The following is a 22,966-nucleotide window of genomic DNA, read 5'->3' as shown; positions in this document are numbered from 1 at the left end:
TACGAGGAACTGAGTGGTGGTTCGCTCAAACTCGCATTTCTCTAGCTTGATGTAGAGAGAGTTCTGTCAGAGTCTCTGCAGTACCCTGCAGACGTGTTCGCGGTGCTGCTCGAGGTCTTCAGAGAAGATCAAGATGTCGTCCAGGTAAACGACTACAAACAGATCCAGCATGTCCCTGAGGACGTCGTTAATGAAGTGCTGGAATGTGGCGGGAGCATTGCAGAGTCCGAAAGGCATGACCAGGTACTCGAAATGACCATAGCGTGTCCGGAAAGCTGTCTTCCATTCGTCCCCAGGGCGGATTCGGACGAGGTTGTAGGCCCCTCGAAGGTCGAGTTTAGTGAAGATCTTCGCTGCCTGGAGTCTCTCAAGGAGTTCTGAAATCAGTGGGAGCGGGTACCGTTTTTTTTTTTTTACGGTTATGTCGTTAAGCTTTCTGTAGTCTATGCAGGGACGCAGGGAGGAGTCTTTTTTCTCTACGAAGAAAAATGGGGCTCCCGCAGGGGAGGTGGAGGGCCGGATGAACCCCTTCCTCAGGTCCTCGTCCAGGTACTCTTTCAGAGCCTTGAGTTCAGACTCCGAGAGGGAGTAGATACTGCAAAAGGGTATTTCGGCCCCGGGCAACAGTTCTATAGGGCAGTCGTAGGGTCGGTGTGGTGGCAGCTTGTCTGCGTTTTTCTTTTCGCAGACATCCTGGAACTCGCGGTATTGAGGGGGTAGCAGATCCTTGACCGATAGTTTTGAGATGTTGGTGTCTTCGGGTGGAAGGACGGGTTTGTGGGAGCAATTTAGCGAGCAGAACTCGGACGGGAATCATATGCAGCGGGTTTCCCAGTCCACCGAGGGGTTGTGGGTGGCCAACCATGGGATGCCCAAGATCACTGGGAACGGGGAGGCGATCAGAGAGAAGTGGATCTTTTCACAGTGATCTGGTTCTATGAGGAGTTGTAGTTCAGTGGTCTCGTGAGTGGCCGGCCCCGAGGAGAGTGGGGATCCGTCAACGGTTTCCAGGTCAACGGGGGCTGCCTTGATTGTCAGTGGAATGTTCTTTTCGCGGGCGAAGGTTAAATCCATGAAGTTGCCTCCCGCCCCGGAGTCTAACATCGCTGAACAGGAAAGTTGTCGCCCCTCAATGTCGATGAGGATGGGGACGATGAAGTGGGATCCATGAGCCGCCGTCTTGTTATTTTCGGGGGCTGCAGGCGGAGTTGGAGTCTGTAATTGCTCCTTTAGCTCCATGATGGCAATAGTCTTTCGGATCTTATGAGGACATTTGATGGCAAAATGACCTGGCTCCCCACAGTAGAGGCAGAGGTTTTCGTACAGCCTTCTCTCCTTCTCAGCTGTGGATAGAGACCTACGTAGAGCGTCGATCTGCATAGGTTCAGTTACTGACTGGGGGTCGCGCTGGGCGGTGGAAGAGAAGGAGTAAGTGGGTCTGTGGTCCGAGGACCAGAGTCTCTCTTTTTTCCTCTCGGAGAGTCTTTGATCTATCCGGATGCATAACTGAATGAAGTCATCCAGATCGTCCGGGGCCTCAACTCTGGCGAGTTCGTCCTTCATTAATTCGGACAGGCCTCGCCGGAATTGGCTTCTCTGTGCTGCTGGGTTCCAGGTGGTGTCCGTGACCCAACGGCGAAACTCGGCGGTGTATTCGGCGACGGAGCGTCTCCCTTGCCGCAGACCATGTAGTCGCGCCTCGGCTGTCGCACAGCGGTTGGGGTCATCGAAGACTTGGCTCATGGCGGTGATGAAGTTGTTAAGGTTGTCCAGGAGGTGACTGTTAGTCTCTACGTATGGTGATGCCCATGCTAATGCTTCATCCGTCAGGAGATTGACTACAAATAGCACCTTCTTTTTCTCGGTGGTGAAGGGGGCCGGGTACATTTGAAAATAGATGCGGCATTGGTTTAGAAACTAGTGTTGCTCACGAATATTCGCAATTCGAATATTATTCGCGAATATCGCATATTCGCGAATTCGCGAATTTCGCGAATATAGCGCTATATATTCGTAATTACGAATATTCGTTTTTTTGTTTTTTTTTTTTATTTATTTTTTTCACAGTACACATCACAGTGATCACCCCTCTCTGCTTCCAGCTTGTGTGGTGTAAAGAAGGCTGTAATACTACTGTGTGAGACTGGCGTGCGGAAATTCGTATATGCGAAAATTAGAACATGCGAATTTTCGCGTATGCTAATTTTGCATATGCTAATATTCACATATGTTAATTTTCGCATACGCGAACTTTCGCATATGCGAAAATAAAACGAGAATATAACGAATATGCGAATATTCGCGAATATATGACGAATATTCGTCCATATATTCGCGAATATTCGCGAATTCGAATATGGCCTATGCCGCTCAACACTATTAGAAACCCCTGATACTGGCGTCTGTCACTGCTGAATCTTGATGGGAGTGGCATGCGGGTGTCTGCGGACGCGCCTCGGACGTCCAGGAGTTGCCTCTGTAGTTCAATAATCTCCCTCTGTTGGCTTTGGACTACGCCTTGGAGCTGGGCAAATATCTCCTGATATGTAGTGCCAAATTCTTGAAGTTCGGAGACCTGCTTACGCAGAGTGGCCATTGCGGACTCCATAGTGCGGCTGATTATTCTGTAACAATCCTACGGGCTCACCTGAGTCAGAGGACCGCTGGCTGGAGGTAGGAGTGGAGCCCAGTGGCAAGGACCGCAGGCAGGTAGTAAGTGCAGGAAGTCTGGCAGAGGCGTAGTCAGTAGGCAGGCGGTGGGTCAGGGCAGGCAGCAGTAAGCGTGGTCAGACAATCCAGATGGCAACGGTGGTAGCAGTTCAGCAAGTAGGGACAAAGCAGAAGAGTAGTCGGTAGGCAATTCCTGGTCAGCAGTGGACTTCAGTAGTAGCAAGAGCAGCAGATGAGGAGAAGCTTGATCAAGGCTCAGGAGCTCAATAATCAGCAAGCTAGAGTGCAAGGGGCTGGACTTATATAGGGAAGTACCAGGTGTGGGGAATCAAGGGTGGTGAGCAAGGCTTGGCAAGACTAAGGTAACATAATAGGTTTCAGGAAGGAATGTCCAGAGAAGACGGTAGCCTAGCAAGCAGGGCTACTGCCTGGGATGTGGCTGGTCACGGGTTCGAATCCTGACACATTGTGCCGCACAGTATTTTACTGCACCCTGCTATATTTTAATACACCCTAATCTAGTTACTGTGAAACTTCCCTAAATATTCAACAATAGTGCCACATACTGATCATACAGAGGTAGATACTAGCCAGGGCTCTGCAGCCATTATAAGGGATTACAGTTACATTTACTGACTCACAGGCTATGTCTACTTTGATTAGAGGCCATCATGAAGACTCGTCTCCAAAGAACCTGCCAGACAAACATTTTAGGCGCCTTTCTTCAGCACAATGCCCACTTCTTTACAGACTCCTCATGTGTATGGCTGCACACATTAATAGTGCCCACTTTGTGCCTCTCTGTGCCCCTGTGTATATATATATATATATATATATATATGTACACCCCTCTGTGCCTTTCTATATATTTATTGCCTTCCCCTCTTGGTGCCCCTATATATATTTAATGACCCCCCCTCCCCTCTGTGCCCCCATATACTGCTGTAGGCCCCCCACAGACATACTGCCTCCAGCCATATATAGGATGTGGCTGCAGGCAGTATGTCTGTGTACTGGCCAGTTTCCGTGGTCCAATCACTCCTTCTCTAGTCTGTGGTCAGGATCCAATGCTCTGGCCTATAGGTCATAGCAAGGGGCGGACTGACAACACTCGGGGCCCATGGACCAAAAAAAAGGCAAGGGCCCCTGATAGGCTCTGCAGCTCGTCAATCTTCTGCGCGCTCCTATTCCACCCAAATCCCACACACACAAACTAAAATTTATACATTTAATAAACACTTAAACATAGGTAAATTTCCATGACCAATAATATTGGTATACAAGGAGTATATATAGAACAAACAAAGAACAAAATCACACCTGCACTTACCGTTGAGTGCAGGTGTGATTTTGTTCTTTGTTTGTTCTATTATCGACTACGTTCTGTTTCACCTAGCACCGCCGATGGGACCCCTTGTACAAGTACCTATCTGTTGTAAACCTCCGATGTGTATCCTTTATAATTAGACCCTGTGGTTGCTAGCAGTGCCACTTGTTTCTCTCTTCTCAAAGGAGTAAATATATACCACCACACAATAACTGGATAATACCGCCATAATGTACTGAATAAAACCACTATACACAGACCAGAATACTATAAAGGATCTGTATACAATATAAGTGATTATATACAGGACCATATGGCAGTAGATATCGGCTGTACACAGGATGTGTATACCATATAGGTGATTACAGTTACATTTTGGGACTCACAATTATGTCTTTTCTGATTAGCGGCGTCCTCTTTCCTTTTCTTCTCCGTCCGGATAAGACCGCCATGTGGATCTCTTAACATCTGCAGGAAAAACATGTCAGACTCTGCCCATCTATAGACCCACAAACTGTAATAATGTCCTCCTTGGTGTCCTGCACAGTAAAAGGGCAGGTAGGTAGGTAGCCAGGTAAATAGAAATAGGTAACTAGGTAGGTAGATGAGTAACCGGATATGTAGGTAGGTGACAAGCTAGGTAGGTAGGGGGCTAGCTAGACAGCCATGTATGAAGGACAGGTACATAGTTAGATAGCCTGTTATGTAGGTGAGTAGTTTGGCATCCAGGTATAAAGTTAGGTAGCCCCCCCCCCCATAGGTATAGGCAGTTACCCCCCCTCTCTTCCCCATAGGTATAGGCAGTTACCCCCCCCCCTCTTCCCCATAGGTATAGGCAGTTACCCCCCCCCCTCTCTTCCCCATAGGTATAGGGAGTTACCCCCCCCTCTCTTCCCCATAGGTATAGGCAGTTACCCCCCCCCTCTTCCCCATAGGTATAGGCAGTTACCCCCCCCCTCTCTTCCCCATAGGTATAGGGAGTTACCCCCCCCCCTCTCTTCCCCATAGGTATAGGCAGTTACCCCCCCTCTCTTCCCCATAGGTATAGGCAGTTACTCCCCCCCCCCCCCCCTCTTCAGCACAACAGCCTAATACACGGGTGCACACTGCCATGGCATATACAGAGTATACAAAAAAAGAGGATTGCAGCAACATACATTGGTCAAAAAAGTTGAGGCTCTTAGCGCACTTTTTGATCAAAACGTGTCCCCCATCCACCACGGGGAGGTGGCCTCATTTAGGATGGGACCCTAGCACAAATTCTGAGCCTAACACTCAACTATCCACTCACCTCTGCTGGGCATATAGCCTCTGACTGGGTGACATGCTGGATCCATTTAAAACTCCACCTGTGAGAAAGGGGGAGGGGTGCACAGCTAAAGAGGGTGCCATTTCCCCCTGAATTGTACGCACAAGAAAAAAGAAAGATAGCCGGCACAACAGCCTAATACACGGGTGCACACTGCCATGGCATATACAGAGTATACAAAAAAAGAGGATTGCAGCAGCACACAATTTTTTGACCAATGTGTGCTGCTGCAATCCTCTTTTTTTGTATACCCCCTTTTTTTGTATACCTCCCCCTCTTCCACCTAGGCACAGGCAGTTACCCCCCCCCTCTCTTCCACATAGGTATAGGCAGTTACCCCCCCCCTCTCTTCCCCATAGGTATACGCAGTTACCCCCCCTCTCTTCCCCATAGGTATACGCAGTTACCCCCCCCCCTCTTCCCATAGGTATAGGCAGTTACCCCCCCCCCTCTTCCCCATAGGTATAAGCAGTTACCCCCCTCTTCCCCATAGGTATAGGCAGTTACCCCCCCCCTCTCTTCCACATAGGTATAGGCAGCTACCCCCCCTCTCTTCCCCATAGGTATATGCAGTTACCCCCCCTCTCTTCCCCATAGGTATAGGCAGTTACCCCCCCCCCTCTTCCCATAGGTATAGGCAGTTACCCCCCCCCCCCTCTTCCCCATAGGTATAAGCAGTTACCCCCCCTCTCTTCCCCATAGGTATATGCAGTTACCCCCCCTCTCTTCCCCATAGGTATAGGCAGTTACCCCCCCCCTCTTCCCATAGGTATAGGCAGTTACCCCCCCCCCTCTTCCCCATAGGTATAAGCAGTTACCCCCCCCCTCTCTTCCCCATAGGTATAGGCAATTACCACCCCCCTCTTCCCCATAGGTATAGGCAGTTACCCCGCCCCTCTTCCCCATAGGTATAGGCAGTTACCCCCCCCCCCCTCTTCCTCATAGGTATATGCAGTTACCCCCCTCTCTTCCCAATAGGTATAGGCAGTTACCCCCCCCCTCTTCCCCATAGGTATAGGCAGTTACCCCCCCTCTCTTCCCCATAGGTATAGGCAGTTACCCCCCCCCTCTTCCGCATAGGTATAGGCAGTTACCCCCCCCCCTCTTCCCCATAGGTATAGGCAGTTATCCCCCCCCTCTTCCTCATAGGTATAGGCAGTTACCCCCCCTCCCTCTTCCTCATAGGTATATGCAGTTACCCCCCCTCTCTTCCCCATAGGTATAGGCAGTTACCCCCCCCCCTCTTCCTCATAGGTATAGGCAGTTACCCCCCTCTCTTCCCCATAGGTATAGGCAGTTACCCCCCCTCCCTCTTCCCCATAGGTATAGGCAGTTACCCCCCCCCCTCTTCCCCATAGGTATAGGCAGTTACCCCCCCTCTCTTCCCATAGGTATAGGCAGTTACCCCCCCCCCCCTCTTCCCCATAGGTATAGGCAGTTACCCCCCCCCCTCTCTTCCGCATAGGTATAAGCAGTTACCCCCCCCCCTCTTCCCCATAGGTATAGGCAGTTACCCCCCCCCTCTTCCCCATAGGTATAGGCAGTTACCCCCCCCCCCTCTTCCCCATAGGTATAGGCAGTTACCCCCCCCCCTCTTCCTCATAGGTATATGCAGTTACCCCCCCCTCTCTTCCCCATAGGTATAGGCAGTTACCCCCCCCCCCCTCTTCCTCATAGGTATAAGCAGTCCCCCCCCCCCCCCCCCCCAGGGGTGTGGAAATGTAAAAATGTAAAAAAACTACTTGTCCAAGGGACTACAGCGGAACACAATCTACTTGTCCCTCAAGAAAATCCACTTGTCCTGGTAGATAAAATAATTTCAACCAAAATAGTCTGATCCACCCACTAGACCACCAGGGATGGATATAAGATCCCTTTAGACACTGCTGTCAACTTAGACAGTGGTGATCTAATGGTTAAAAATCGGCCACAGTGATCGCAGTATGCCAGGATATTAGCGGCAGGAGAGAGAGCTGTAGCTCCTTTTACGCCCGAGGCAAGCCCCCCAACCCCCCCCCCCCCCATCTGACCCCTATAACGCCAATTTTTCCATATACAGGGATGAGGGTAATCTTGTGTGACATGAACTGTTGTTATTATCAGAACTTTTATTAGGAAAGGGGCTTATTCACATATATACGCACTTCTTAAAATATTTTAATCACTATTTTTCAGTCTTCATAGGGACTTATATATGGAGTCTTTTGATTGGAAACCACTAAACATTGTGTTACTGGGCGGGGGGGGGGGTTCTGCTTCTCCAGTTCATGTGGTGCATTTTATTTACTCCAATTTATGTGTCAGAAAATGCTGGAAGTTGCATTTAGTTTGTAGATAACTACAACTCCCAGCATGCACTGATACGGCCTATGGTTGTGTGGGTGTTGCAGCATGTTGCACTGTATAGTAGGACAGTAAGGTTATTGTGTAACATGCTGGGAGTTGTCGTTTTGGTTTGTGTCAGCTGCAGAGCCATAGGCTGTGTCAATGAATACTGAGAATTGCAGTTAGTAACAACAACTCCCAGCATGCCCTGATGCAGCCTATGGCTCTGCAGCTGACCCGAACCAAAACTACAACTCTCAGAGGCCATCGCATGTTGAAGGCAGCATCAACATACGATGCTTTTGTATGTCGGGGCCATCGCATAAACGGCTATCCGGCAGTGCTGACTGCTTTAGCTGACACCGGATAGCCGTTTACGGTGCCCCGTGAGCTCCGGTGATGATCACTTACTTGTCCTCGGGGCTCCGGCGCGTCCTCTTCGGGATCCCCTGCATCGTCAGCGCTCTCCATCGACGTCATCACGTCGCTGCGCACGCCGTCCCGTCATCCAATAGGAGCGGCGTGCGTAGCGACATGATGGCATGATGGCGGTTGCCATGGAAGCAGAGGCCTTGTCGGAGCATCGGGGACACCCCGGGGACGCGGCGAAAGCAATGGACGGCGACATCCCGGGCAGCAGTGACGAGCGGTGACTGCCCGGAGCGGCGGGGACGGGTGAGTCAGGTAAGACTCTGACCTGTGGATTCTTTTCTAAGACCTTCTCGCCTGCGGAGAGAAACTACTTTATCGGAGATAGTGAACTGCTTGCTATAAAACTCGCCTTAGAGGAGTGGCGACATTTGTTGGAAAGATCTGATCAGTATTTATTCTGACCACAAGAATCTCCTGTACCTTCAGTCTGCCCAACATTTGAACCCTCGTCAGGCAAGGTGGTCTTTGTCTTTCTCCCGATTTAATTTTTTCATTCATTTCCGTCCAGCTAACAAGAATATCAGAGCTGATGCCCTCTCCAGATCTTCTGACGTTGTTGGTTTGGACCCTACTCAAAGACATATTATCCCTCCTGATCGTCTGATTACTGCAGCTCCTGACGATCTTCTACAGCTACCTCCTGGTAAAACTTTTGTACCAGTCAGATTGAGATGCAATGTTCTAAACTGGGGTCATTCTTCCTTAGGCCTCGTTCACACTACGGAATTGCCGCGGAATTTCCGCGTGCGCAATTCCGCGGTGTGAACTTTATCATTAGTGTGAACGGGTCTCCGCGAGACACGTTCACACTGCGGAATTTCAGCGGCGGACATTTCCGCCACTGAAAGTGTTCCGCGCAAAGAAAGAACATGTTCATTCTTTGCGCGGATTCCGCGAGCGGACCATAGCCGTCAATGGTGACGGCTCAGTGCTCCATGGCCCTAGCGCCGAAATAACCACGGCGGCGGCCGCCAGGCTGAAACTCCGCTTGCGTAATTCAGCCGTGAGAATTCCGTAGTGTGAACGGTGCCTTATTGGCTGGCCATCCTGGAGTACGCGGGACTCTTCTTCTAATCTCCCGACACTATTGGTGGCCGCGTCTGAAACACAATGTCTCCCAAATTTGTGTGTTCCTGTGCCACTTGTGCTCGAGACAAAACCTCTCGACAGAGACCTGTAGGACTTTTGCAGCCGTTGCCAATTCCTGAGATTCCATGGACTCACATTGCTATGGATTTTATTACCGATCTTCCACCATCACATAATAACACAGTCATCTGGGTTGTGGTAGATCGGTTTTCTAAAATGGCTCATTTTATTCCTCTCCCTGGTCTCCCATCAGCTTCACAACTGGCAAAGCACTTCTTACTTCATGTCTTCAGTCTTCATGGTCTCCAGAAAACATTGTCTCGTATCGCGGAGTTCAGTTTGTGGCCAAATTCTGGCAAGCCCTCTGTTCCTGTCTTTTGCATCAGTTTGGATTTCTCCTCTGCCTACCACCCCAAGTCCAATGGTCAGGTGGAAAGGGTAAATCAAATTTTGGAGACTTATTTACACCATTTTGTTTCTGCTCGTCAGGACGACTGGGTTGATCTTCTTCCTTGGGCCGAATTGTCCTCGATGACATCTGCGTTTTTTTTATTGTTTTTGGTCATCATCCCCGGTCTCCTCTTCCAGTTCCGGACTCTTCCATTCTCCCAGCTGTGGATGAACTTGTCCAACATTTCTCCTCCATTTGGTGACAGACTCGGCAATCTTAATCTCTGGCCTCCTCCCGCATGAAAACCCAGGCAGACAAGAAAAGAAGATCTCCTCCATCCTTCTCTACTGGTGAAAAAGTTTGGCTATCTTCTAAGTACGGTACATTCAGTTCAAAATCCCAAGTTACAAATTAGGCCCTCGTTTCCTGGGTCTGTTCGAGGTCTTACAAAAAATCAATCCAGTTTCATACGAACTCCATTTGCCACCTTCTCTACGCATTCCTAACTCCTTTCATGTATCTCTCCTCAAGCCTCTCGTTATCAACCGTTATTCTCAAAGAAAAAATTTTGCTCCCACTCCTGTCTCCGATTCCTCAGATATTGTTCAAGTTAAAGAGATTCTGGCCTCTAAAATGGTACATGGCAGAAATATTTTTGTTTTGGTCCTGAGGAAAGTTCCTGGAAGTCCGAGGAGAACATCTTGGACTGTAATCTCCTGAAGAAATTTTTGTCCCACAAGAAGAGGGGGAGACCAAAGGGGGGGGTACTGTAATGCACGGCACTCTGGCCGGACATACCGTCCGTGAGCGCACCTCTCCCTGCATGTCGGCCACCGGCGGGGCTGGGATTCGCAGCGCGGGACGCGCCCGCATGCGAGCCCCAGCCTGTCACTCACCTCCATCCCAGGTCTCTGGCGCATGAACCCCGCATCCTAACGAGCGCCGGAGTTTTTAAATTTAAAGGGCCAGTGCGCCCATAATTAGTTTCACACCTGCACCACTGTTATAAGTTTTAGCACCTCCCTATTAACCTTGCTGGATCTTTGTTTGCCTGCACCTTAGAGAAAGCAGTCTTAGTGTTTCCTTGCCGTGTACCAGACCATAGTATTCCATGAACTGACCGTGTTCCTAGCCACCAGCCTATTGATCTACTGTTTCCCTACTGATTACGCTCCTGTGTCGCCTGCCCTGACCTCTAGCCAGCCTGACTATGTCCTGCCTATTCCTTCTGTGCCTCGCTTCTCCTCAGCCGCCTGTGTGGTCGAGTCGTGCCAGGGGTAACGAGCTGGGTGCCGCCTGCTGCAGCAAGTCCAACCCGCTTTTTGGCGGGCTCTGGTGAAAACCAGCGGCACCTTAGACTCTGCTCCCTGGCACGGCCCGCGTCATCTGTTTCACAGGACCAGCGGATCCACTACATCATCTGCTCCAGATTACCGTGGTGTTACGGATCTACTACTCCCTGGGTACCTGTCATCTGCGGTGAGTCTAACAACTCCTCTGTGCTCCCTCCTGTTTGATAGCACTCCTCTGTGCTCTCTCCTGTTTGATAGCACTCCTCTGTGCTCTCTCCTGTCTAATAGCACTCCTCTGTGCTCCCTCCTGTCTGATAGCACTCCTCTGTGCTCTCTCCTGTCGGATAGCACTCCTCTTTGTTCTCTCCTATCTGATAGCACTTCTGTGTGCTATCTCCTGTCTGATAGTACTCCTCTGTGCTCTCTTCTATCTGATAGCACTCCTCTGTGCTCTCTCCTGTCTGACATCACTCCTCTGTGCTCTCTCCGGTCTTATAGCCCTTTGTGCTTTCTCCTGTCTGATAGCACTCCTCTGTGCTCTCCTGTCTGATAGTACTCCTCTGTGCTCTCTCCTGTCTGATAGCACTCCTCTGTGCTCTATCCTGTCTGATAGTCCTCCTTTGTGCTCTCTCTCCTCTGATAGTACTCCTCCGTGCTCTCTCCTGTCTGATAGCACTCCACTGTGCGCTCTCCTGTCTGAGTGTACTCCTCTGTGCTCTCTCCTATCTGATAACACTCCTCTGTGCTCTCTCCTGTCTGATAGTACTCCTCTGTGCTCTCTCTTGTCTGATAGCACTCCTTTGTGCTCTCTCTTGTCTGATAGCACTCCTCTGTGCTCTCTCCTGTCTGATAGTCCTCCTTTGTGCTCTCTCTCCTCTGATAGCACTCCTCTGGGCTCTCTCCTGTCTGATAGTACTCTTATGTGCTTTCTCCTGTCTGTGCTCTTTCCTGTACTTTCAGTAAGAGCATACCCTCACTTACTGGACTATATTCATGCCTGTGCTTCAGCTTGGAAAAAGCCATGATTTCTATAAAAGGGAAATAACATTTTCTTATGAAGTATATTAAAAGGTTAATGTTTTGCCAAGATGTTCAACATATAAAAAGTTTTTGTATCTGACAGTGCCCATTTAACAATATCGTCACATAGTAACCTAATAATATGACAATATAATGACTAAATAATACTGTCCCACAGTGACTGTACTATATAACCATACAGTGATTTAACAATTTCATCATATGGTGACTGAACAATATGGCCACATATTAATAAACAATATCACAAAATAGTGAGTAATAATAATACTATAAAACAGTGACTAAACTATATCACCATCCAGTGATTTAATAATATCATCATATGGTGAATAATCAATATCACAATATAGTGACTAAATAATACTATCACAAAGTGACTGAACTGACTGAACGTTTTCACCATACAGTGACTTAGCAATACCATCATACTGTGACTGAACAATATTGCCACACAGTGAGTAATTTGTACTGTATGAAAAAAAGACAGAGCTCTCATAGGGCAGTACGTTTGATCAGATGTAAATATTTAGAGTGAGCGGTATATGCAATAACCACTCACCTTGCCTGGTTGCATTAGGCATGCAGCAACCTGGATTGTCTCGGTGTGGAAGTAACGGTGCAGCCGTCCAGAGATGTCGAGGAGGTGGCAGCCTCACTCGATAGTAGATAATCAGGATAGAAGGGGAAAAAAACTCTGGATCCTCAGCGCCACCCGTTGCAATAAACTTTATAAGTCACTGGTACAATTAAAATATTCTTTATTCACCTATGTCAGACGCGTTTCGAGGTTTAGGATACCTCTTTCTCAATTACCTTGGTGCTTATACAGACAATATAAAATAACAGCTTTATATAATAAAAGATGGACGCCTTAAACAGTGTCAGGTGGTACTTAAGATCTGTCATAGACATGCGCTGATGTAGCACTGCTAACTGACATGTGTGGCTCTCACATCAGTAGTTCATTCATAAAAAAAAAAAAATAAACAAAAAAAAAAAAAAAATATATATATATATATATATATATATACTCTAACATAGTAAAACATACAATATTATTAAAAGATACTTTTAGTTTCAATTTCCAAGTGACTACCTACTCTTAGTTCCTAAGATCCTGGAGCAGCTTCTCTATATAACTTTGTTACACTGTTTCTGAATGTCGGCATCAACTGAGCTTCCATACCCAGGGTGGCGGCTCTGATTAGCTTGATGTGTTTAGAAAAAGAGGAGGAGGAGCCGGCTCCCGACGGAGCAATACCGATGGTAGCATGTTCTGAGTTACAGCTTTGCTGTACCCGTTTTCAAGGTATAATAGTCTTAGTTTTACTATGTTAGAGTATATATATATATATATTTTTTTGTTTGTTTATTTATTTATTTATCAGTTAGCAGTGCTACATCAGATCTTAAGTACCACCTGACACTGTTTAAGGCGTCCATCTTTTATTATATAAAGCTGTTATTTTATATTGTCTGTATAAGCACCAAGGTCATTGAGAAAGAGGTATCCTAAACCTCGAAACGCGTCTGACATAGGTGAATAAAGAATATTTTAATTGTACCAGTGACTTCTAAAGTTTATTGCAACGGGTGGCGCCGAGGATCCAGAGTTTTTTTCCCCTTCTATCCTGATTCACACAGTGAGTAAGTAATACCGCCATCCAGCAACTTATACCACCATTCACCAAGAACAATACAGCACCACTGACTGGTTATACCATTCTAACCATGAAAAGATGACATCATAGACTCACCTCCACTAGACCTGGTCACGGGGATGTCAGTATCTGACTTATCTCTGCTCAGACTGAGAACAGCCCTGCATGGGGTAGGAGGAGTGCACGGCCGACATGTGAGCGCTCACCACCCTCACACACACAAAGCACATTCTAACAAGGTTAACACAAATGTACTAAAAGTAATACAGTAACAAAGCAATAACATAAAAAATCACCAGCCCTCTACAAGCACTAAGGGTGTGAGGTTTGTAAAAGTGAGGTTGTTAGCGTGGCAGCATATATATGTACACTTAATCCCTTAATCTCTTAACATGGCAGGAATATTTTTTTTTTCTTTTAAGTTTTTATTTAAGTTTTGCAATTTGTAATAACAAACAATGCCAACATGGTGGAATAGGAACAATACAGACAAAAGCACTCCCAAGAGGTCCCAGGGGCCAACATTATAACATCAGCAAGGAGGGAGAGTACAGCATAATTAGCACCAATGTACCAGAAGGCAAAACTGAGACCCAACCAAGGGAGGCAAAAGACAGACAGACAACCACGCATACAACTAGAGATAGGGGTTAATACAAACGTAGGACATATCTAGATTGGATCAGCATTTCCCTACTGCTAACCATCGTTGCATAATAAGAGTCCTCAACCTCCTTCCACTGACCCTCAGAGAGACCATGAATATCTGTAACCCATTTAGGAAAGGCCAGTGAGAAAGGGCCAGGCCCCAATGACTGGAGAAGGGTGTAAGACTGAGTAAGAGGTTTGGAGAGATCCGTGGTGCCCAGGAGAAGCTCCACCACCGAAAACACTGGAGTAGGAATATTCTTTATAACAATCCATGTAGTGTTTGCATGCCCCTTGCTTTTTCTTGTGTTTGTTTTGATTTTGCATTACATTCATAGCAGGCGTGTGCCTGACTAGCTTTGGTTGTTTTTTTTTATTTTTATTAAGCATTATATCACCTTATAGTGCTCGAAAACAAATGTACATACAGCGACTAAATAATACCACTACAGAGTAAGATATATTTATTATAAAAAAACATACAGTACTATACAAAACCCCTAAAAGTACTGAACAGTGACTAAATAATATCACCATATAATGACTGATAAATACCACTATACAGTGACTTAATTATACCACCATACAGTAATAGTAACTGAATAATACCACCATACAGTAACTGAATAATACCACCGTACAGTAACTGAATAATACCACCTTACAGTAACTGAATAATACCACCGTACAGTAACTGAACAATACCACCGTACAGTAACTGAACAATACCACCGTACAGTAACTGAATAATACCACCGTACAGTAACTGAATAAAACATCCATTGAGTGACTGAAAAATACCACCGTACAGTAACTGAATAATACCACCGTACAGTAACTGAATAAAACATCCATTGAGTGACTGAAAAATACCACCGTACAGTAACTGAATAATACCACCGTACAGTAACTGAACAATACCACCGTACAGTAACTGAACAATACCACCGTACAGTAACTGAACAATACCACCGTACAGTAACTGAATAATACCACCGTACAGTAACTGAATAATATCACCGTACAATAACTGAATAAAACATCCATTGAGTGACTGACAAATACCACCATACAGCAACTAAATAATACCACCACAGAGTAAGATATACTTATTAATAAAAAAAACATACAAAACCACCAAAAGTACTGAACAGTGACTAAATAATATCACCATAGAGTGACTTATTAATAACCCCATAACCCTGTAACTTATAATTGCCACCACAGAGTGATTGTTACTAAATAATACTTCTGTACAGGAACTAAATAATCCCTCTCTATAGTGACTAAATACACTCATTGACCAAAAATCTAACGCACCAAGATGGAGTTGTTGGAATAGCATGAAACTTTTTATGTGTGACTGTAATCATACCATGACTAAACAATATCGCCACAAAGTGAAGGTATTATGACATCCTACAGTGAAGAAATAATAACTAATACCACCATTCACAAAGAACAATACAGCACTACTCTGCTAGTGCTACGGTATACCCAGACACTGACTATAAGGGTTATTGTGATTTGCATTACTGCTGTATTCATTACACTTAGATATTGATGGTATAATATGAGCAGAGGACATCATAAACTCACCTCTACTAGACCTGGTCACGGGGATGTCAGTACCCGACTTATCTCTGCTCAGACTGAGAATAGCCCTGCATGGGGTAGGAGGAGAGCACGGCCGAGGTGTGAGCGCTCACCACCCTCACACGCACAAAGGACATTCTAACAAGGTTAGCACAATATGCACGTTTACTACAAGTGATAAAAAAAACAATAAAATAAAAAAATCTGCAGCCCTCTACAAGCACGTAGGGACTCACAATATGGATTAACCCCTTCCCCATCAGCAATTTTTGCCATGTTTGCTAAAAAATAAAAATAAATTGCGGGTTGAACCCCCCTCTGCATCTTTTAAAGGGGTACTTTGCCTCTAGACATCTTATTCCCTATTCATAGGATAGGGGATAAGATATTCATTCCGAACATTCATGTCACGCGAACATCTTCCGACCGCGCCGTAATAACCACATGCTGGGAGTTGTAGTCCTGGGGTGCTGGCGGGTGACAAGGAAGCCAGGGAAGCGGGTAGCTTGTGCTCCGCTCCCTTGCTTCCCAGCTGGGAAAATGAGGTTACGGCAGTGTAACTTCATATTTCCCTCTGGCAGCTGTGATTGGCCAGGAGGTCTAGACCAATCACAGGTCTGCCCGGGAAATATGAAATTACAGTGCTTTAATTGGAGATTTTCCTAGTTTTGATGATGGAAAAAATGGATTTTATTAAAGACAGGAGGCGAATATTATGCTATTCTTTCTTTAACCCCTTAAGGACTCAGGGTTTTTCCGTTTTTGCACTTTCGTTTTTTCCTCCTTACCTTTTAAAAATCATAACCCTTTCAATGTTCCACCTAAAAATCCATATTATGGCTTATTTTTTGCGTCGCCAATTCTACTTTGCAGTGACATTAGTCATTTTACCTAAAAATGCACGGCGAAACGGAAAAAAAATCATTGTGCGACAAAATCGAAAAAAAAAAACGCAATTTTGTAACTTTTGGGGGCTTCCGTTTCTACACAGTGCATATTTCGGTAAAAATTACACCTTATCGTTATTCTGTAGGTCCATACGGTTAAAATGATCCCCTACTTATATAGGTTTGATTTTGTCGCACTTCTGGAAAAAATCATAACTACATGCAGGAAAATTTATACGTTTAAAAATGTCATCTTCTGACCCCTATAACTTTTTTATTTTTCCACGTAAAGGACGGTATGAGATCTCATTTTTTGCGCCGTGATCTGAAGTTTTTATCGGTATGATTTTTGTTTTGATCAGACTTTTTGATCACTTTTTATTCATTTTTTAATGGTATAAAAAGTGACCAAAATACGCTTTTTTGGACTTTGGAATTTTTTTGCGCGTACGACATTGACCGTATGGCTTAATTAATTATTTTTATAGTTCGGACATTTACGCACGCGGCGATACCACATATGTTTATTTTTTATTTTTTTTACACTGTTTTATTTTTTTTATGGGAAAAGGGGGGGTGATTCAAACTTTTATTAGGGAAGGGGTTGAATGACCTTTATTAACACTTTTTTTTAACTTTTTTTTTGCAGTGTTATAGGTCCAATAGGGACCTATAACATTGCACACACTGATCTCTTACACAGATCACAGGCGTGTATTAACACGCCTGTGATCAGTGTTATCGGCGCTTGACTGCTCCTGCCTGGATCTCAGGCACGGAGCAGTCATTCGCCGATCGGACACCGGGGAGGCAGGTAAGGGCCCTCCCGGTGTCCGGTCAGCTGTTCGGGACGCTGCGATTTCACCACGGCGGTCCCGAACAGCCCGACTGAGCAGCCGGGTCGCTTTCAGTTTCACTTTAGAAGCGGCGGTCAGCTTTGACCGCCGCTTCTAAAGGGTTAATACCGCACATCGCCGCGATCGGCGATGTGTGGTATTAGCCGCGGGTCCCGGCCGTTGATTAGCGCCGGGACCGACGCGATATGATGCGGGATCGCAGCGCGATCCCGCTTCATATCGCGGGAGCCGGCGCAGGACGTAAATATACGTCCTGCGTCGTTAAGGGGTTAATATAGCTCACAGCAGCAAGGGTTAAAATACTGAAAAAAGTGAAGAGAACTTTAGTGCAACCAAACATATGGTAGTCCTGTAACACCCAATCCGTACAGATCATAGGTCACAAAACCAATAAACTCCAACTGTCAATCTTCCTTGAAGAAGAATTAAAGAGAGTGAAATCTCAAACATAGAACTGGATCCCATAAATTGTAATGATGAAGAAGAAACTTGACCACGTGGACATTCATGTATCTTCAGATTAAGCTGAAAAATAAGAAAACAATATTAAATAGGGAGGGATAAAAGGGAGGGATAATATTCGCCTCCTTTCTTTAATAAAATCCATATTTTTTGTCATTAAAACTAGGAAAATCTCCAATTTTATTACAAGACGGAGGCTCATATTATGCATGTTTAGAGATACTATAAGAAAGACATAAATAATAGAAAAACATTATGAGGGGAATTTATCAAAGCTGCTAAGTGACTTTTTTTTTGCTTATTTTATGCGCATAAATTGTCGCATGTGCGCCAAAGCAACTTTTCGTGCAACTTTTTGAGGGTAAGTTTTGTTCAAATTCCTAGGTAAGCAAGTTTTCAATTTTTCACTTTGCAGTAGTAGTGAACTTATTATAGCGACATTCGCAAAAAAAGTCGCATGTAAGTAAAAAACACCGCACAGCAAAGCAAATTCAATCCTATCTTTTGAATTTCACTTATGTGCGCAATATCAATGGGGCTGGTAATCTGTTTCTGAATTAATGGCGATTTCACTTGAATTTGTGCTATTTATTAAAAAAATGCTTCCACAAAACTCTACAATCTAAAAAATCCCCACCAGCGCATTTATAATGTGACCCCACCGGCGCATTTGTCTTAATTTTCCCGTGCAGCGCTATATTTGACAAGAATATCAGAACGCATCCAGCAGCCGCCCGGCCGATAATCCTGATAGATATACTATCCATTCATAGAGCGGCGGCTGCATATGTATATAGATGTGCTGGGGGGGGGGGGCAGACATATAGCGTTATCTGCCCCCCCACAGCACATCTATATACATATGCAGTCACCGCTCCATGAATGAATATGGCCGGGCGGCTGCTGGATGCGTTCTGATAGATATACTATTCACATATAGTGCTGCACGGTTGACAACTGCGCGGGCGGGGTCACATTATAAATGCACTGGCGGGGGTATAGATATATACATATAAATGCGCTGGCGGGGGTCATATTTTTATTAATGCGCTGGTGGGGGTATATTTTTTATATGTTAATTAAACAAGCCGTCGGCACCTGCGACTACACTGCGCTGCCGCCGGCTTCTTTATACTATATACACTGTAAAAATTCATAATGCCCGCCGCTGGGAGAGGGGAGCTCTGATTGGTCAATAGCTATTCACCAATCAGAGCTCCCCTCTCCCAGCGAGGATTATGAATTATAGAAACTGTATATAAGAGCCGGCGGGCAGTGTAGCCATGTACCGCCGGCTTGTATAGTTAATAAATGCGGATTGCAGGAGAGTGATCTGCAGTGATCTGCCCCTCTGCCCTTGGACTACTACTCCTATCATGGGACAGAGCCTGTCCCATGATGGGAGTAGTTGTAATAGCGCAGTGCTGCTGAGGGATGGCACTTGCACACAGGGCCGGTTTTAGACTAAGTGTGGCCCTGGGCAAAAAAGAAAATGGGGTCCCCAGATTGCGTGAGCAAAGATCACTATGTTGCGCCCCCTGAATTGTGCTGCATCTCGGCTAATGCGAGTAAATGAGACTGCGCTGCAAACCCCAAATGTCTGTGACTACAACATGTGAAACTTAATAATTCCATCCAGGATGAATTTGTGGCTGTGGTAATTTGGGGGTCACCACGTGACCCCATATATAGATCAGCTCAGCTCCCCCTTTGCCGCGATTTTACCGTGATTTTGCGCAAAAGGGAGTATTGTGAGTTATGCCCTAAAGCTTTTCAGGGGCCCCCTTTTGGATGGGGGCCCTAGGCAATTGCCTAGGATGCCCCGCCCTAACGCCGGCCCTGCTTGCACATCCCCCGGCTGCGGGACTTTTAGGACTACTACTCCCATCATGAACAGACTCTGCCCATGATGGGAGTTGTAGTCCAGAGGCTGAGGTGCAGATCGCACCGGGTCATTCTGCAGAGACCCGCTGCGATCCGCATTTATTAAGTTAACAAGCCGGCGGCACATGCGTCTACACTGCGCTGCCGCCGGCTCCTATATACACTGTCATAATTCATAATCCCCGCTGCCGGGAGAGGGGAGCTATGATTGGTCAATAGCTATTGACCAATCAGAGCTCCCGTGTTCCGTGGGTGGGGATTATGAATTAGAAGCCGGTGGTACATACGACTACACTGCGCTGCCGCCGGCTACTCAGGCAATGTTTTAAAATGTTAAAGAATTACGGAAAAATGAATTCCCACTTGACAGCAAAGTAACAAAGCTTGGAGAATGATGAGGAAAGACTTTCTAGCTACTTAGTACCTTCAGAAGTTGCTTTGTGAGGTAATTTTCAAAGTTTGACTTTCGTGCGCAAAATTTACTACTGTCATGCAACATTTTGATAAATCATGCGCACGAAAGCAAAAAAAAAAAAAAACATAGATAATGACTTTCAGAAGCAACTTTTGATAAATTCCCCTCTATATACCGTATTTTTCGCCATATAAGACGCACTTTTTCTTCCCCAAAACTGGGGGGGAAAAGGCGAATACACACCTATCGCGGCGGTCCCTGCGGCCATCAACGGCCGGGATCCGCGGCTAATACAGGACATCACCGATCGCGGTGATGCCCTGTATTAACCCTTCAGACTCGGCGAGCAAAGCTGACCGCCGCGTCTGAAGCGAAAATAACACTAACCCGGCTGTTCAGTCGAGCTGTTCGAGACCGCCGCGGTGAAATCGCGGCGTCCCGAACAGCTTACAGGACACAGGGAGGGACCCTACCTGCCTCCTCGGTGTCTGCTCCGTGCCGGGATCCCCTACATGGCCGGCGCTCTCCTTCGTCGTCATCACATCGTCGCGCACGCCGTCCCATCATCCACTAGGAGCGTCGTGCGTAGCGATGTCATGGCGGCGACGGAGAGCGAGGATACCGGGCAGCAGAGACATTCCGGAGCGACGGGGACACCCGTCGACATCCAGGGCAGCGGTGACGAGCGGTGACGGGTCCGGAGCGGCGGGGACACGTGAGTACTACCTCCTATACCAGTGGTCTTCAACCTACGGACCTCCAGATGTTGCAAAACTACAACTCCCAGCACGCCCGGACAGCCAACGGCTGTCCGGGCATGCTGGGAGTTGTAGTTTTGCAACATCTGAAGGTCCGCAGGTTGAAGATCACTGTCCTATACTTTACATTGTATTTGGTTCAGCATCTTTATTTTCTAGATTTTTATCCTATACAATTAGGTGCGTCTTATATGCCGAAAAACACGGTAAATACAACTAAATTACTGTCATAGAAATATGAGAAGAAGGTCTGAAATAGAAAGTTTTGAAAGTAGATTCAGATGACCAGTTTGCAGCTTTTAAAAGATCTGAATAAGAACCTCCGGATTGGATGATTTTTGTGGACAAAGCGCCTCTGGTGGAGTGAGCACCGAAAACAGAGGTATCAACGTCTGCAAGATGCATGGTTTGTTTTATCCATCTAGCCGGGGTGGAAATTCATAAGAAGATGAGGTTTACGATAGGAAATGAGAAGGTCTACATAAAGGATTTATTTTAAGTTTGTAGGATTGTAAACAGTGAACAACACATAGATTGATGTTGAGAGGAAAGGGTGGATAGAAAACAGAATGTAAATTGGATTTCGTACGTTTATAGATGTTAAATAAAACACCTTGGGGGACATGTATCCTTATTTGTGTATGGTAGAAGCATTTTACCCCTTTTCCCGAATTCTAAATTATGCGCAGAAGCGCTAAATTTATCAATCAAGAGCAATGAGCTTCATAAATTGCGGGTAAATGTAGTAATCTCCTCAATCCACTCTTTGGAAAATTGAATCGATGATTTAGAGCATCTTGCTACGTTAAGTCCAAGATGGCTTATATTTGCGCAAAAAAAACAGCTCTTGCGGCAAAATTTTTGGTGTAAAGGAAAAGGACACAGTTAATAAATCCATGCGTACTATAGATGTCATTCCAAGGTACGCCGATTCGGCCACATCTGGAGGACATGCTCTACCAAAACGTGCGCAAAAAAATGCGCAAAAAAAGGGCTTGTGCTAAATTTTGCGCAAAAAAATACACACAAAACAGGGGTAAAATCTTTGATACATGTCCCCCCTTGAGGAGATAAAGATCTATGAGAAATATCTAAAGCTCTAACGTCAGAAACTCTTTTACAAGAGATCAAACATAGAAGCATAGATAGTTTGTAGGAAAGAAGTTTCAAAGATAGAGAGTCATTAGGACCTAGAGAATCTAGAAAGGATAAATCATCCCAAGTAGAGTTATATTTGGGAAGAGGAGGTCTTCGAAAACAAATACCTTTCAAAAGTCTGCCAACCAAAGGGTGTTTGCCTACAGGCAAGGAATCAATAGGAATGGGATTAGGTGAAATAGCAGAACGATAAACATTAACTCCTTGAGTCAGCTCCCTTTCTATAATGCGGGGCCACGGCATGGCAAAGTTGATCGCCACGTCTAAAGTGAAAGTAAACTGCTCCCGGCTAGCTCAGCGGGCTGTTTGGGACCGCCGCAACGAAATTGCAGCATCCCGAACAGCTGGCGGACACAAGGAGGGTCCTTACCTTCCTCCTGCATCTCCGATCGCCCAATGACTGCTCAGTGCCTGAAATCCAGGCATGAGCAGTCACGTGGCAGAATCATCAATCAATGTTATTGTTACGCCGAGCGCTCCGGGTTCCCGCTCCTCCCCGGAGCGCTCGCTTCTCCCCCTCCGCTGCAGCGCTCCGGTCACGTCCTCTGACCCGGGGCGCTGCGATCCTGCTGCCAGCCGGGATGCGATTCGCGATGCGGGTAGCGCCCGCTCGCGATGCGCACCCCGGCTCCCCTACCTGACTCGCTCCCCGTCTGTTCTGTCCCGGCGCGCGCGGCCCCGCTCCCTAGGGCGCGCGCGCGCCGGGTCTCTGCGATTTAAAGGGCCACTGCGCCGCTGATTGGCGCAGTGGTTCCAATTAGGGT

The 22,966-nt window shown here is 46.4% G+C and overlaps 1 protein-coding gene across 2 annotated transcripts in view; it reads right to left on the bottom strand.

Annotated features, from left to right (window-relative positions):
• LOC130367769 (beta-1,3-galactosyltransferase 2-like) overlaps positions 1-22,966 on the bottom strand; it is a 132,545-nt gene that overhangs the window by 96,057 nt on the left and 13,522 nt on the right. Inside the window, exon 2 of one of the 2 annotated variants that reach the window (XR_008892169.1) lies at positions 17,750-18,050. The exons of the other annotated variant lie outside the window; for it this stretch is intronic. The gene's annotated coding sequence lies outside the window, so the exon portion shown is untranslated. Of the gene's footprint in view, positions 1-17,749; positions 18,051-22,966 lie in introns of those variants that run through there. 2 annotated transcript variants of the gene reach the window in all.

Source organism: Hyla sarda, chromosome 4 (assembly GCF_029499605.1).
Source record: "Hyla sarda isolate aHylSar1 chromosome 4, aHylSar1.hap1, whole genome shotgun sequence".
Classification (NCBI taxonomy): domain Eukaryota; kingdom Metazoa; phylum Chordata; class Amphibia; order Anura; family Hylidae; genus Hyla; species Hyla sarda.
Note: the sequence above shows the minus strand (reverse complement) of the source record. Positions and strands in the feature narration are given on the sequence as shown.